The 17886-nt window shown below is 38.8% G+C and overlaps 1 non-coding gene across 1 annotated transcript; it reads right to left on the reverse strand.

The window, feature by feature from the left end:
• Positions 1–1223: 1223 nt before the first annotated feature.
• Positions 1224–1349, reverse strand: LOC111724821. The gene has a single exon (XR_002773038.1). It is a non-coding gene; the product is annotated as a small nucleolar RNA SNORA51 (small nucleolar RNA).
• Positions 1350–17886: the final 16537 nt, after the last annotated feature.

The following is a 17886-nucleotide window of genomic DNA, read 5'->3' on the forward strand; positions in this document are numbered from 1 at the left end:
TCATGGTCTCCAACACCAGGTTACACTGAAACCAGCCCAGTTTCATCCAAAGCCCTTGCTGACTATTGTTTGGCTATATGAGATGTTTATTTAAAGTCCAAGAGCTCCTTAAACAGTATATGGCAAATCCTGCCAGGACTGGGTCTTTTCCTTCAGGGCAGCAGGTTTATTACTGGCCCAGGGAGGGTCAAGAAATGCCGTCCAGAAATGCCATCCAAGCACTAAGACCTGAATGCAGGAGCTTCAGCGGTCTGCTTGATACTTAATTTTACTGTGACTGAGCTGCTGCCCAAGATGCAAAAGAAAGTCCTCTGAGCTCTTCCTTTTCCTTTCCCCAAGTAGAAGGATAATCCTTGAGCCATATTGCCTCAAGTTGGTGGTAAGGGGTGGGAGCTCACCCAAAGTCCACTGGCTCTGAGCTAGCACAACTGTAGGAATTGCCCAAAGACTGCAGCCTTTGTGGCCTGACTGCCTTACAGATTTAGTCCAGGGCCCAGGCAGAACATGGATTTGGGGATAGAGGATTGCTCTCTGGCAGGCTGTTCTAGGTACTCCCTCTGCGGGTACTGACAGATGTCTGCCCAGTACTGTACTGTGTTCCCCTGTACCAGGGTGGCCCTAAGTTTCAATGCAAAGTCCTATCATTGCTTCACTCTCCCTCCTGCAGTCACACAGATTCTGTCTCCACTGGACACACTGGCAAGGCAAGGGGGACAAAGGCAATGCAAGACTGTCTTTTCTGCCCTCCTAAGTGCCTCTTTCCTTGATATAACTCAGAACCTGGAAGTATGATCACTCAGTTGATTTTTGGTTCTTCTAAAAATGCTTACTTCTGTGAACAGTTGTTGAATTTTGGTATTCATGTGGAGGGATAATTATTAGACATGTCTATTTGGACGTCTTGCTTGCCCTCCCTTGCACGTTTAGGAAACTCCAGCTACTCTGTATGTTTCTTGACTGTGTGGAAGTCATCTGTCTTATTATGGTTGTATTTCATTGGCATAGTAATACCTGGCCCTTAAAAGATGCTAGCTAGATAGTTCTAATCAAATAAATAGAAGAATGAATGAATGAAAGCCAATCTGCTGTATTTCTGTTTGAATTTTGCTTCCATTTTTAGCCCCCACCTAAAAGCAGCAACTCATTTTCAGTTGACTAAGTTTCTGCGGGCTTCTGGCTTACTCTCCTTTCCTCACCTGATTCCTCTTTCCCTTTCTTCAACTCCATGTACCCCCATTCACAGGACAGACCAGGCCCGGGCCAGGGCTGTGGCATGTGTGGGGTGGTTTACTCTGCCTGCTCTTCTGTAGCCATGTGAGAACACGGCCTGTGGGAAGCACCAGGAGGCCTTTTGTTTCATTTCTACTTTTGTTTCCTGCTGCAGCGTGGTCAGCTTCATCCTTCTAACTCCTCCAACACTGTTTAAATGATGTTTATCAATCAGGGTGGTAACAGTTACGAAGAGGAGCACCTAGTACACCTTTTGCACCTATTGGGGACATAGGGAAAGGGATATCGTCTTGGGTTACGAGTGGAAATGTATAGTGTTACAACAATGGAAAGCAATCTGACAGCATTAATTAAAATTAAAACACTTATGGCTCAGCGCCTATAGCTCAGTGGTAAGGGCCCCAGCCACATACACCGGAGCTGGCAGGACTGAACCCATCCTCGGCCTGCCAAACAACAATGACAACTACAACCAAAAAATAGCTGGATGTTGTGGTGGGTGCCTGTGGTCCCAGCTACTTGGGAGGCTGAGGCAAGAGAATCGCTTGAGCCTTAGAGTTTGAGGTTGCTGTGAGCTGTGATGCCACAGCACTCTACCCAGGGTGACTTAGTGAGACTCTGTCTCAAAAAAAAAAAAAAATATATATATATATATATTTATATATATGTATATATGTATATATATGTATGTATATATATGTATACACATATACATATATACATATATGTATGTATATATTGTATGTATATATATATGTATATATATATATGTATGTATAAACACTTATATTCTTCAACCAGCAGTTCCACTATGGGAATCACTGCTGAGAAATAAAAATGGCAATATGCACAGTCTCTATGAAGGGTATTTATTCCAACATTCTTATAATGATTTAGAAAACCAGAAAAAAATACTCATTAAAACAAAAATAATTTGACACATCATTGCACATCCACATTACAAGATAGCCATGAGTTCATGCTGTAACAGGTTACTGTAATGAGAGGGTAAGGATGTAGAAAAGCTTATGAACAAGGATGGTGCTTCTATAAGACAAAATGATTACCAACTGTTCCATATTTATGCATATTCTTTACAGAATTATATGAATTCAGAGACATATACAGATAAGCACTTATCAGCAGTAATATTGAAACATGGGCTACCTGGGGTATGAATGGAATCGAGGACATTAGCACTGATGAGAGTGAAGGAGGAAAGATAAGGAAAGGAGAAAGCCAAACAAACAAAGATACCACCTTTTAAAAAGCATATAAATGCTCACATTCATCCATTTCTATAAAAATAACAGGAAACACTTAAATAGTTCTTAACCTCCGCCAAGCATGACTCTGCTTCTCGACATATTCTTTAATCTTCCATCAACTTCATGAGCTGGATACTCTCACACACCCCCATCTTGGCAGATAATAAAACTTGAGCACAGAGAAATTAGGATACTAGCTAAAGTCACACAGATACAGTGTGGCAATCTGTGTCTAAATCCAGACAGTCTGGCTCTACAAACCACACTCTTAACCTATGCTTTGCTGCCACTTAGGACAAGTGTAGTGAATGAAGAAAAGAAATACGAAGTAATTCTTAAAGACCTACACATAAATTGGTAACTAACAGGATAGTCCTGCTTTTAAATTGTGCATTTTACTAAACAAGACTAATCTACATTAGTTACAGCTAATTGCATTTATTTTAAAAAACATTTTAGATTTAACAGTATGTAATGTGTGCTAATAGTACACTTCTATTCACAATCTGAGAGGATTAAATCTTCCTGAATTGTGTCAGCTATGCCTAAACTGATCTGTCTTAAGAGTCACCAAAAAACTAAGCATCAAGGATCTTATTTCAAGAACTGTTGATAGAAGAAATTACATGCTTTTTAGATATTACTCTCTTCCTCAGTGACATAAGAATTATCTAAAAGTTCTTAGGGGCAGAATGAAAGAAATTTTCTTTGATTAGTGCAAAGAGACTGCAGTACTGCAGATTACTGCCCTTTATTTGGTGAGGGAGGGACTGAGGTACAGGAGACAGTACTCTTTGAAACTAAAATTAGTAAACACAAAATGGAGGTAATTGGTCATTAACTGGCTTATCACAAAAAAGAAGGTGAGTCTCGAGGTCCATGTTCAAATTAGACTCCGCAGTTTACTAGGTTGGGCCTGCGGTTTTCCCCTGGAGAACCTCCCTACTAAGTGACACAGCTGAAGTCAGTCAAGAAACCTTCAGCGCTTTAACTTTTTCTCCTAAGTTCACTTAAGCAGCAGTTTCTTCTTGACCTGAACAAGTTACTGATTCGGCTCATGTTGTGAGACGTTTCTTCCACTGTAAATGCATCCTGTGACATCATGGTTTCCAAATCGTGTGTGTGTGTGTGTGTGTGTGTGTGTTTGGCCTGAATTTGCCCTCCAAAGTTTAGTCACCTCTGAGAAAGCTGCTAAAATGGACTTGCTGAGAGGAGGAAACCTTATTCCTATGTCACCTCTCAGGCCGTGCCCTGTGTCTAGCCTTCCTCCCTCAATTTGACATCTGTGAACTGCAATGCCTCTCAGCAAAAGGCCTCTGACCATGGGACTGTCTGTCTTTAAAGATACATCTTGATCTTGACATACATCAGAATGCATATTTGGGCTTTAGAAGAGTGATGCCTAAGGTGATTCTAAATGATGGGATGGAAGAGGGACAAAATGAAAGATTCTTTCATTCTTAAATAGATTGAGTATGCATTTGAATGCCTAGAGGGGAACTCTGATTGACAGAGGAGATATAGATTGGGACAGAGGTTAAAGGTGGACAGAGAGGTTCAGAATTGTCAATGTAGTCATTGTCACTAAAGCATTCAGCCAAAAGAGGCCACTATGAGATGAGAAGAAAAAGAAGGAAGCTCGCAGGTCAAGGACAGACTCTTTTGAAAGAAGTAGGAAGATTTGGTAAGAGAATGAAAGATGAATAGAAAGAAGTGGCATGGTAACGAATGCTCCTGCTAAATAAGAATGAGCGGGAGTCGCAGGGTAATTGGAAGAATGGATAGATTGACGTTAGGAGAAAATCAATGGCTTTTAATTAATACCACCCCAAAGAGTAAGGATAATGGGGGCAGAGAAGTGCATGATTATACAAAATAAGGTCAGTCTTGGTGAGAATAAATTATAGTTCCTATAGATGGTCAGGAGTACTGTGCTATTTAAAAAACAACAACAAAAATCTAACTATTGAGTTTATGAATAAGAGCACATATGAGCAGAGAACAGGAGCTATTCACACCAAACCAATGGTCTGTCTGCATAAATAAAGTAGCCATCATTACTCAGACCTAGAACAATGGAGAGGTGCTGCTTACGTCTGTGATGCAAAGGTCAAGTCCCGGAAAGGCTCCTCGAATCAGGGACATTTACTACAGTCTGGCCCTGTTCCATCTGTTCCAGCTTTATTCTGTATACTAAGTTTCTTTGACAAATGTAAATAACAACTCTAAAAGTCCCAGTTTAAAATTCCATAGAACAAAAACATATTAAAATGCAAAATTTTAAAAAGAGAAAGGTTTATCCTATTTAAAAAGATAATAATCACTGATGGGAGCTGTTTATTTAAAAAAAAATAAAACCCCTTTCACATATGTAAAGGGAAAAACATTAATTATCTCTTTATGGAAGGGCGGAGTAATGAAGGGTAAAATAAATAGAAAAGGAAAGCTCAGGTTTGAGCATTAACTATTGTATTAAGCTAGCAATTTAGGCACTCAGATAGTGGAGTGAATTCGAGGATATTGGACCTGATGGACTTGGCAGAACCACCACACAACACAACAAGGAAAGCAGGAGGAGGAATATGGCATTGCCTCCAGATCATGTAGTGTTTTCCTGCTCTATCATCAAAAAAGACAAGAAGATCAAACTCCCAGAAAGGACATCGTCAAGTAGAAAAGGCAGACTCCCGATGTGTTTAGTAACTTTTCCATATTTTATGTGTTTTGAAGCAAAGTGTTGGGGACATTTAGAAAAGTTAATATTTAAAATTATAGCACCACTAAACTGACTTAAAGACCTATCAAAGCTATTAAACTTTAGAAAGTATTTAGACATGATCAAGATTAGGCAAGCTTGAATGCTAATTGATGGTAAGGGAAATGGTATTTATTTTGTGCCTTGTTAATATATTGCTTTATGATTCACTCCTGATTAGCCATAAGCTAATCAGTATTCTATTTAGGACAGTAAACAGTCTGAAGAAGTGTTATAATATTTCTATTAGCATTTTGACAGCATGCTATTGGGTAAAGAAGCTCTCACTTTGCTAAATGTCCCTTCTCCCACACCATTCACACTGCCAATACTATCTGGTGACAGTTTACAAACTTTAGGCATAGATTTTCTGGAATAAGTAGCCAAGTAACAAGGACTATGTTCAGGAATCCCTAATGTCAAAAGGTATATGCTACCATGTAACCATTGAAGAAAACCTAGAAAAAACCAACTCCAGGCAGTGCCTGTGGCTCAAAGGAGTAGGGCACGGGCCCCATATACCAGAGGCAGTGGGTTCAAACCCACCCCCAGCCAAAAACTACAAAAAAAAAAAAAAAAAACTCTGCACAGACTTTACTCATCCAGAGTAAACTATTGTTGCAAGAAAATATGGTCTAAAATAAGATAAAAAGAGCAAACAGAAAAATAAATTAACAGTAGCCAATTAAGAAGTAGCATTTTTCTTACTTGCTTTCCTTACTAAATAAATTTGGAGCTGAGGATTTTGATGCTACAAGTTTATTCAAACATGCATCAGGAGCGGCACCTGTAAGGGAACTAGAGAAGGACCAGGCATCCTCAAACTACAGCCCATGGGCCACATGCAGTCTGCCGGGTATTTTTGCCACCATTGCCTGTCCTGCTTAGCAGCCAACTTGTCCTGGGGTCGTCCAGCCCTCCAACAGTCTGAGGGACAGTAAACTGGCCCCCTGTTTAAAAAGTTTGAGGACTCCTGGTAGGCAGAAAAACAGTGCAGGTGGGTCAGAGGCTTACTTGATCCCATAGGGAATGTGAGTCTATCAGCCCATTAACATGCTCTGAATAGAGGAGATTGGGGCCTTGAACACCTGCACTGAGCACTATTTAGAGGCAAGGTATTCCTGGGGAGGGGACAGAGAGTTAGCTCTCTCTGGACCTAAGACAATTCCTGAGTCCTAGAGGGACTCAGAAGTAAACAGTCAGCAGACATTACTCCTCACAGCTAGGGAAGTGAATGCCTCAATCATGAAGAAAGGAGACCTGGGTGACAGACCCCCCAACATTGACTTAGTCCACCCTTGGATCTACTTGATGTATAAAAGTCCAATGCTTCTTGGAATCAGTCCTTAAAGATTCACCTTGCTCTGTTTTCCTACAGATTCTTACCAGAAGGTTATTAGAATGAAATAGAACCTCTGCTTCTGCTACAGCTATACCATAACTGGTTCATATTATCTCCCTCCTGTACTGTCCATTCTGGATTCCCCTCACCTTTGACCAATACCTTGCCTGGCCGAAGGTGGCTAACCTCATAGGGTGATGCAGACTTGATCCCTGGGCGGTCTGGGATTCTCTGTCATCAGTGTGGCTGCTTCATTCTCCAATTACCCTCAGGATTGTTTGGGGATACCCTGAGATGTCCCTGCAGTTTACTTACATATCCCTTCCTCCCCACTTTAGCAACAGTGGTTCTTCCTCTTCCTGATAAGCAGAGTCTGGTGCCTCTGCTAGGATTCGCTTCCCTGCTGGCCTTTTAGTATGATGGCTTTGAATGACAGGTGGCAGCCTTGCTTAAAGTTTAACAGGACTGTAGATGCATATTCTGGTAGAGGTTCACTCTCTGGGAACCAGAATCTTCCTCTTGGAGCATAATTCCAGGGACACAGGTGGAAAACACAAAGTACCCAAATATGTCTCCAAGACTGGTGGTAAACCATTCCATGCCTACTTCCAACTCTTGGCTCCTGGACTCATATATTCTACCTACTAGAAACACAGCATAATGTCATGCTCTATCCTGATGCATTACAGGGCATCATCTCATCGCAATTGTGCACTAAATGGTAGTCACTTCACCCTGCCAGTCAAGTGATTTCTCAGTGATGTGATATGTAATGCACCCATAGGTCCCATTGTTATGTGCCTGTTATTCTACTTCCTTTTTTTTTAAATTATAATTATAACTTCCTTTTCTTAATGTGGGTTCCTTGATCTTCCACTGCAACATTCTTCCCATATTGGTAGAAGAAATACTCAGTAAGTCCTTAATTAGTGATGGTGACTGGGGCCTTATGGAGAATAAATGCAAACCTATGCTTAGAATATATCTTAATTCCTGTAGAGATGAAACACTTCCCCTTCCAAGATGGAAGGGGTCCAGGATAATCAGCTTTCCATTAATGGACTGGTTGGTCTCTTGAATGGGTGATGCCATATGAGGGGCTCTGAGTTACTGAGCTATAGAACATTTGGCAATAGGACTAATTGGGTCAGTGTAAATGAGTGGAGACTCATATCACTGGACCCATGCTGGGTCCTTTTGTCTACTTGCTAGTGTAGCAGCTCTTCAGTAGTGGATTCTTGGTCTCTGACTGGTCTCATAACATGACACAAAGATTTTTTTTTTTTTTTTACAGTTTTTGGGTGGGGCTGGGTCTGAACCCACCACCTCCAGCATATGGGGCCAGCGTCCTACTCTTCGAGATACAGGTGCCATCCCACAAAGATCTTATTTATCTTTTTTATAGGCCCATGTATATGCCCCTTTCCTGGACTTTTTTGACCCCCAATCTTCCCCTTATGAGGCTTCTGATCAACAACAATTTCAACATGAGATTTGATAAGGACAAACCATATGCAAATGTAGCTGAAGGTATGGAAGCTCTGTGCAACCCTACACCCATACCTTGCCCTATGAATATCTTCCATTTGGCTGTACTAAGTTGTATCCTTTATATCAAACCAGTAATAGTAAGTAAAAAAAGTTTCTGAGTTCTGTAAGTCAATATACTAAATGACTAATCCTGGGCAGAAGGCTGTGGGAACCACCTGAATTTATAGCCAGGCAGTGAAAAGTATAGGTGATAACCCTACACTTATCAGTGTAGGGTTCAGAAGAAAGGGCAGTGTTGCTAGCATAAGTCCTTAATTTTTAGCATTTGATGTGAGTTCTAGATAGATAGTGTTGGAACTGTACTGAATTATAACACACAGATGTCAGGAAATTGGAGCAGCGGTATTGGAAAAGACATCATGCATTTGGTGTTACAAGTATTGTGAGTAAAAACAGTTCATTCTTACTATCAGAGATGATGTCATACTTATATAGTGACTGCCATTAAAAAAAAGTTACAGACTGCAATTTTCTCAACTTCCTGCCATGAATCCTCCTTCTCACATGATATTATATATAAGGCTGTTACTTCAGTTGTATAACGCCAGTCTTTCAGCCTGTGACCCATGCTTATCCCCTTGAAAGTTCTCAGAAACTTTCTACTAATGATTATGTCTTTTCTTTCCTGTACTTCTGTTTTCTCTCTTTCTTTCTCTTCCTCCACTAAAACCTCACAATAAGCAAATTAGCATGGATAAACTTATACGCACAAACACACATCTACCACCTCAATTCCTCTCTCAGACAGTAACTCCTCATAGATGAACTTTTTACAGAAGTGTTACTTACTCTGCACTAGCTGATTCTATTTCTTCATCTTATATTGACTCTTTGAGTTATACTAATATAATTTCTTCTCCTACTGCATAAATGGCTCTTGCTTATATAACCAAAGATTTCTATGTTGCTCAATCATGTTTCATGAACTTATAGTAAAACTTTTCCCTATTGACTAATTCCTACCTCTCTGGCTTTTATAGAATTGTGAACTCATGATCTTTCTCTTTCTTCTCTGATCACCCCTTGGTCTTCACCCAAAATTTAAATGCTGGAAATCTCAAAATTTAATCCTAGTCCCTTTTCTCATGCCTTTTACTATTTCCTTAAGTGAGCCCATTGCCACAACTAAGATAGCTGTTGCTGCATAAAACACAATGATAAAAGATCCATGACATACATCTTACATGTGCATCTCTAGGTCAGTCACAGGTTCAACTAATCTCAACTTGACTTGGCTTGGCCTTCCTGCAAGTTTCAAGTTAGGACCAGACACGGTCATCTTTTTTATGCTCTTGGACCAGTAGCTCACCAAGGTTAATAAAAAGCTAGAGTGAAATAAGAAAAGCCCTATTGTGTAAGCACAACACAAGACTTCGATTATGTTACATTCATTAATATGCCAAAACAAGTCACATGGCAAGCTCAAGATCTAGGGGAAGGTAAGTATATTCCTTTCTTGGAAGCTAGAAAGTAGGAAGGAGCTACTTTGTTAACAGTGATCTAGTATTCTTACATTGGTCATATGCTTAACTGATGACTCAATATTTATATTATCAGTTTGAAATTTCCTCTTAATTCTTGACCTATATATAAAGCTGTCTACTTAATATTTCTAATTGGTTTTTCACAGATACTTCAATGTTAACATATTCCAAACTCATCATCTTTTTGTAAGATCTCATCTTCTTTAATATTTCTCTAGGTAAATGAAAAACACCATCATTCACCAAGTTGCATGAGCCAAGGAACTAGAAACATCCTCAGCCAACACATTTTTCTCTTTAGCTACTCCCTGGAAAATACAATTAATCAACAATTGACATGCATTTTAACCCAAAAGATCTTTTTTAATCACCAGATCTGCACAGGGCCTCAAGCTACAATCATCCTTTAGTCAATAGTCAATACTCTCCTAACTGTTTAACACCTCATTAACTTTGTCCCCTAAAACTCAAATTCATTCCTGATAATGCACATCGATTTTTTTTTTCTAACAGGAATTCTATTCACTGTTCCTGCCCACTTATCACAGATGCACTCCCACGCCCAACATCACTTCCATAACTTTACCAGGGTTGTTTTGTGCTGTCTTTCAATCCATGTTCAGCCATTGTAAACTTTCTTCTGTCTCTTGAAAGGTTACTGTTCCTTCTTGTCTCAGGGCCTTCACCCATACTATTCCATGTTTTAGAATGACTCTTTCCCCCTGGTACACCTGGCTATTTCTTCATCCTTCATAGGTCATCTCAAAAGTCATTCCATCTATTATAACATTTCTTAATGTTCTCCATTTTTCTAAGACACAAAGGAAAAATTGTGACTGATATTTCTAAATAGTTTTTCACAGATATTTCAACATTAATGCATTCAGCTGGTTATGTTGTTCATTGTTCTACTACATATCAGTATGTCTCCTTTGGAATTAGACCAATGAGAACAAGAATTATATTTATTTCTGTATCTCTAGTACATAGTGTCTAAATGGTCATTGGTACTTAATAAGTAATTGATGAGTATTTATTATTTAATAAGTGGAAAAAAACTAGTTTATCATTGATCTAGAGGGCATTAGTGATTAAAACTATCTGAAAGATACCTTAAAGACAGTTTCTTTTCACCCTCATTCTGATCCTTAATCTTCTCTGCATCTTTCTACCATATAATTCCAAGGAAATTCCTCAACACCAATGTCATTAGATAATTTGGTTATACAATTATAGTCCAGAATTCCTGTTTGTGTGCATGTGTATGTGTATGTGCTTTGGTCCATAATATCTGCAGGAAATTGAAACAGTATGTTTTCTTATAATCTAACAGCTAAAATCAATATTATAAGTATTTGTCCTTATGCTTATGATATCCTTAGTGTAAGCAGTATTGTGTGTGTGAATTAAACACAAAGTGTTTTCAATAAGGGGATGAAAAGACAAGCCACAGTCTGAGAGAAAAATCTTTGTAAAAGACAAGTCTAATAAAGGACAGATCACTTAAATATATACCAAGATAAACAAGTATTGCAGTTTCTTTTTTGTTGCTATAACAGAATACCTCAAGTGGGAAATTTATAAAGAAAATAAGTTTATTTATCTTACAATTATGAAGGCTGGGAAGTCCAAGAAGCATGGCATCAGCATCTGCTCAGCTTCTGCAGAGGGTGTCATGATGCGTTATGGCATAGCACAGGAGTGGAAGGGAAAGCACGGTCCCAAAGGCACAAAAGCACAAGGCACAACCTTGCTTTATGACAACTTGCTCTGGGGAGAACTAATCCATTCTCATGAGAGCTAAACCAGCCTTGCAATGAAGACATTCATCCATCTTATAGACATAATCATTTCCTAAAAGCCCCACTGCCCTTCAATACAATTACATTGACAATTAAACTTCAATATGAGTTTTGGTGAGGACAAACCAGAGCCAAATCATAGCACAAATGAAATTTGAAATTAAAAAATACCATCTTCATTAGCATCAAAGAATGAAATACTTATTTGTGACTCTAACAAAATATGTATGATATCTGTATAAGGAAAATGATGAAACTCAGATGAATAAAAACAAAGAACTAGGTAAACTGGAGAAATATTTCACATTCATGGATAGGAAGATTCAGTGTTGTCACAATGCCAATTGTTCCCATTTTGATTTATAGATTCAATGCAATTCCAATCAACATCCCTGGAAGTTATTTTATGGATATCAATATGCTAATCCTAAAATGTATACAGAATAAAAAAAAATTTCAAAATAGTAAACAAAATAATTGGGGAAGAATAAAGGTTAAGAACTGACCCAACTTGACTCACTGTAAAGGAACAGACAAATTGAGGAAATGCTGGAGAGCCCAGAAATAGATTAATATAAAGATAGTTTACAGATCCTTGACAAAGGAGCAAGGGAAACATAATACAACAAAACAGTCTTCAACAAATGGTGCTGAAACTACTGGACATTTACGTGTAAAAAATGAGTCTAGACACAGAGCCTTATACCCTTCATAAAAAACAAATCGGGCTCAGTGCTTGTAGCTCAGTGAGTAGGGTACCAGCCACATACATGGAGGTTGGCGGGTTGGAGCCCAGCCCTGACCTGCTAAACAACAATGTCAACTGCAACCAAAAGTAGCAGGTGTAGTGGTGGGAGCCTGTAGTCCCAGGATGCTTGGGAGGCTGAGGCAAGAGAATTGCTTGAGCCCAAGAGTTTGAGGTTGCTGTGAGCTGTGATTCCATGGCACTCTATCAAGAGCAACATAGTAAGACTCAGTCCAAAAAAAAAAAATATATATATATATACATATATAATAAATCAGAATAGATCATAGACTGTCAAATAAAATATAAAACTATTCCTATAAGATAACATAGGAGAAAACCTAGATGATCTTGGGGATGGTGGTGATTTTTAGATATGACACCAAAGCTGCAATCCATAAAAATAAAAATTAGTCAGCTAGACTTCATTAAAAACTTTTGTTCTGTAAAGTTCATGTGAAGTGAGTGAGAAGATAAGCCATAAACTAGAAGAAAATATTGTAGAAGGCACTTCTGACAAATAACTCTTACCTGAAACATACAAAGAACTCCTAAAACTTAACAATAAGAAAGTAAAAAACCTGATTTGAAAAATGGACCAAAGACCCTAACAGGAACCTAACCAAGGAAGATACACAGACCACAAATAAACAGATGAAAAGATGCTCTATATCCTATGTCACCAGGGAAATGTAAATTAAAATGACAAAGTACCACCCTCTAAGTACCTAGCATAATGGCTAAAATTTAGAACCTTCTGGCTAGAAGGTGGAACAACAAGTCTCTCATTTACTGCTGGTGGGAAAGCAAAATTAGATAGCCAATTCATGGTTTTGTTGGGGTTTTTTTTTTATTATTTTTAATGTTCAGAGACTGGGTCTTGCTATGCTGCCTAGGCTGGAGTGCAGTGGCTATTCACATGCACAGTCATTATGTAATGACAGCCTTGAACTCTCAGGCTCAAGTGATCCTCCTGCCTCAGCCTCCCAACAAATTGGGACTACAGACATGTGCCACTGTACCCTGCATAGCCACTTTGGAGGAGGATTGGTAGTTTCTTACAAAACTAAACTCACTCTTACCAAAAGATCCAGCAGTCACTCTCTTCACTATTTATCTGAAGGAGCTAAAAGCTTATGTCCACACCAAAACCAGCACATGAGTGTTTATAGCAGCTTATTCATAACTGCTAAAACTTACAAGCAACAAAGATGCCCTTTATTAGAGGAATAGACAAACTGTGGTATATTCATATAGCAGGGTATGATGGATAAATAAAAGAAGTGATGTGTGAAGCCATGACAATATGGGAGGGACATTGAAAGCATTTTGCTAAATGAAATAAGTCCATTTTATTTGGCTCCATACTTTGATTATTTCAAGGGTATGACATTTTGGAAGAGCCAAAACTAAAAAACAAAAAAATATATCAGTGGTAGCTAGGGGCTCTGAGAAAGGAAGAAAGGGTCTAATAGTTGAAGCATAGGAATTTTTAGGGTGGTAAAATTATTCTGTATTGGGGATACATGTCATATATTTGACAAAACTCATAAAATGTACAACACAAAGAGTGAACGCTGATGTACATTATGGACTTATAATGTGTCCATACGGCCTCGTCAGTTATAAGAAATGTCTTATATTAGATGCTAATAATGAAGGTAATATGGAAGACTCTTTATAATTTCTTCTTAATTTTTCTATAAACCTAAAACTGCTTTAAAAAGAAAGTATGTTAACAAAACTATAGAACATAGACATACTATAAATGGTCTGTAGTTACTGTAGGAAAAAAAAAAAAAGGAAATTCTTTACCTAGCATCAAGGTTGTTGTGGTCCACATGGGTTGCATAAATTATTTCTGTTTTGAGCTTGAACCTTGAACAATGGATGTGAAAGTAGTCTGGAAAAAAGAAATTGTAATTAATGAGTTAGGTAAAAATAAAAGTGATACCCTTATTCTCCACTGCTGGTAAGTAAATTAAAGATAGGATGTCATGAATTTTGTCATTAATTTGCTTTCAGATGATAGATTTCCTAGTAGCCATTGTTAATCAACTTTTTCTTGTCCTACTGAATTCCTTTGTAAGATGGGTGTACAGATGCTTACCAGCTGTTGCTGTGTGTCAGGAAGCAGCTTTATAACTCTGTCTCCCAATGAAATAAATAGAAAGCTTAGGTTAAAGAAGCTGCAGTTCTCCCATCAGTGGTCTGTACAGGGAATGCTATAATGGCTACCACCTGACACATGCAGAGGAAAGGCAAGAGCGAAAAATGTTCCATGCACCTCATGCCTTTCTGAAAAATGATAGCTTTCCCACAAGACATATGGAAACAACTGCTTTCCTGAATATGTAATGTCTCAGGGTACAGATGAAGCCAGTCGGCTTGACAGATAACAGCAAGGAGAGAAATATATGAACATTTCTCTTTGGGCCAAGAAGCAATAATGTGTCTTACTAGAGTTACTGCCTCTATTAAAACTAGATACAGGATATTAATTGTATTACACAGGAGTTAGGAACAAGGGCTAGAGCACAGCTCCAAAACAGCATGGAAACTGTCACTTCCCAGTTTAGCCTTCTCTAATTAAGTCCCAATGGGGTCTCCTGTTCATTTCAGTAATGTGTACTTCTCAGGATAAATGATATCTAATGCATAAAATAATTCCTCCCTCTAAATTGGTCACCAATTTAAATTCTAACTAGGTGGCAGTGGCCACAAATTGTTGCACACACCTGCACCGTGTTTGTTTACCAGTGTGCAATTGTGAGTGAAAGGGTTCTCTCTGCTTCTTCAAAGCAGACCATCACCATTTGAGCCTATTTGAGACCTAACTCCTCAAAGGGTAAGCCAGACCCAAGGCCAGCTGTACGGAGCAGCAGAGAAAGTTGAGTCTGGAAAGAATCAACAACCAGAGAGTGGTTTGCGGGCCATTTTCATAGTTTTCAGTTTAGCTGATTTGAGGGAGTCTCCTTTCTTTGAGAATTTTTAAGTAAGATCAGTATCTTTTTTCTTTCAGGGTTCACAGAACCTTGAAGAGAGAACATACATGTTCAAACTGTGTTGGTGTCTCTGCCTGGCTAGGACCCTTCACTCTTGAATTTCTCCACCTTTTAACGGGAATCTTGCTCTTTTTTCCCCAGTGCTCAAACACCATTCAATACTTCATCCTTTCTCTTTTTCTGGACTTTCTCTGACCTTATTACATTTCTAAACACAGGAAACAAAACTATGTCTCGAATTGAAAACCAAATAACATATGTGCAGTAGATATTTTGTTGGTTTTTCAAAGCTGGAGGTCCCAAAGGTAGAAATTATACTTTTTAATAAAAATAAATCTGAGAATCTAGATATATAACTAAAGTTAACTAACCAAATGATAAAGAAAGGCTGCCAGCTCTCATTAAACAATCTGCCAGGACTGACTTAATACCTGAGATGTGTAATGTGGGGCCACACCTGCCTTGAACCATCAGTGAATTGCTGATCTAGAAGGAAAAGTTGCACACCCCATTCACCTGGCCATTTCCATTCCCTAGCCTTACCTACTTCCCTGGTCTACTATTAATAAAACAAGTGAGCCCTAGGAGTACATCTATTTTACTATGCTACTATTCCATAGGGTGGTGTCCTAGGTTAATAAAGCCTCATTAACAATTGCTAGCAGAGCCCCTCAAGCTTTCCAAGAATTCATTTTACAATAATAGAAAGAACATACTCCCCCCCCCCCTATTCAATTTCAAATGCCCTAAAGCAATGAATAGGAATTTGGAAACACCGAAAGATATGTGCTATCTTTTTGCAATGTCAAAAACACAATCCTTCCAGGGGTCACTGTTAGTTACTGAATAACCTACGTGGGATTAAAAGTGCATATTATTTTCTTCTTTCTCTAGTGGAGCACATTATTGTAGCACACAGCCGATGGGAAGTGTCTTATGCTTTTGCCCTGGATTTTCTGAACTTACTACAAAGGTAGCAAGACATTTCTCTCGAAGCCTCCAAATACAAGCATGAAATGGTTGCTGTGCCCCCATGTTATTGTGGCCATTAATTTAATGCTGGTACCGGATTTGTTAGAATGAATACAACACATATTTGCTTGGCACATGTTTGAAACTTTTCACTCAAAGAAGTTGATTATTAACACATGTTGTCTCAATAATTAAGAGGTAACTAGGTCATTAAGAACTCATTAATCTTTAGACTTTTTTTTTATCCCATGGGATCATATGAGAAGTTAAAACAGGTGGAGAGAAACATGCTTTGCTTTTCCATAGGAAATGAAATAAAAGCCTTTATGATAATAGGCGTGGAATGTGGACCCCATTCAGTTTGTATTTCAGTTGCAGAACTACTTTACAGCATCTCTTATTCTGCTTAAAAAGAGCTCATGTCTACTAACCCTGGCCCAGATGTCTCTGTTCAGTATGTAGTAGAGGTGGCAAACAAATTATTATTTCCACCTTAGTTTCGTCTGTATTTGTGTAGCACAAACATTCTGTATTTCCGGTCAACTCTTTGTCATTCTCTAAAGGCTCTTCACACTTGTATGCCTTATTACTTACTTTTCCCTGTTTTATGGAATTCCTTTCTTTCCATCAATATGTACTTTTTAATCCTTTGGGCTGTTTCAGCTTCTTCTCCATGACAGACACGACAAGACCATTACATTGCTTTAAAATATAAAATCTTATTTTCTGAAGTGTTGCACAACTATGAATTCAAGGTTTCTTAGCATCAAGACCAAAGACTTTTCTTTTGTCAAATACTGAGTACCAAGTGATCCTTTCACTTGCTGAGAATTTCCGAATCTTGCTAAAGGCTGAAAATCATTTCAGACAGGCAGTATGGTAAAAAGAAAACCTCACAAGATTTTTCTGTAAAATGCTTTTAATGAAATAATGATCTTGGAAGATGTGAGCCTGACAGCTCCAGAGACAGAGATATTCTGATTAGCCAAAGGGCGAGCACAGCGTGGGTCAACAGCAGGACACCAGCCTCCTCTTTTGGCTTGGAGCAAATCGGCCTGAGTGAAAGCACAGGCTGCCTCCTCACCCCATCTGCTGAGCCCAGGCAGCACAGCCCCGATTAGTACCAGCTGTGAGGGTGAGTGTTCTGATGGAAAAATGGTTCAACTCGAAGCTGAACCAACTCCCCAGCCTGCTGCCAGAAAGCACTATTAGGCTATAAAATCTCCGTGTTCTCACCACCCTAATCAAGCCCAAATCAAAGACATACCCAGCAGCACATTACTTACTCCTTTGTCATCTTTTTTGCCCAACATCAATAATAAAACTGCAAATCAAGCCTGCCCAGTGTGCTATTTTGATTAAAACAAGGAAACCTTTCCCCTTATACTTCATAGTGCAAATCTGAGTTTTGAAGGAGACAAATGTTTAAATTTTCTCGGATAAGCAGGCATGATCTTATAAAGATTAGTAAGAAATCAGCTGTCTCTTCTTTGCCTTTTCTTTGTACAGCCAATGGGGGCCCAGTCACTGTCTGTGGCAATCACATCACATCCTGGCTTGTAAACTTTCTTACTCTGTAAGCCTGTCTTTCCCTCCCTCAGTAAACTTTGTTTCATGCTTGACTGAAAAAGAAAGGAAGGAAGGAAGGAAGGAAGGAAGGAAGGAAGGAAGGAAGGGAGGGAGGAAGGGAAAAAAAGAAAGAAAAGAGGGAAAGAGAGAGAGAGAGAGAAAG

The sequence above is a fragment of the Otolemur garnettii genome, unplaced genomic scaffold (genome assembly GCF_000181295.1).
Source record: "Otolemur garnettii isolate 467f Iridium unplaced genomic scaffold, OtoGar3 scaffold00026, whole genome shotgun sequence".
Taxonomy (NCBI): domain Eukaryota; kingdom Metazoa; phylum Chordata; class Mammalia; order Primates; family Galagidae; genus Otolemur; species Otolemur garnettii.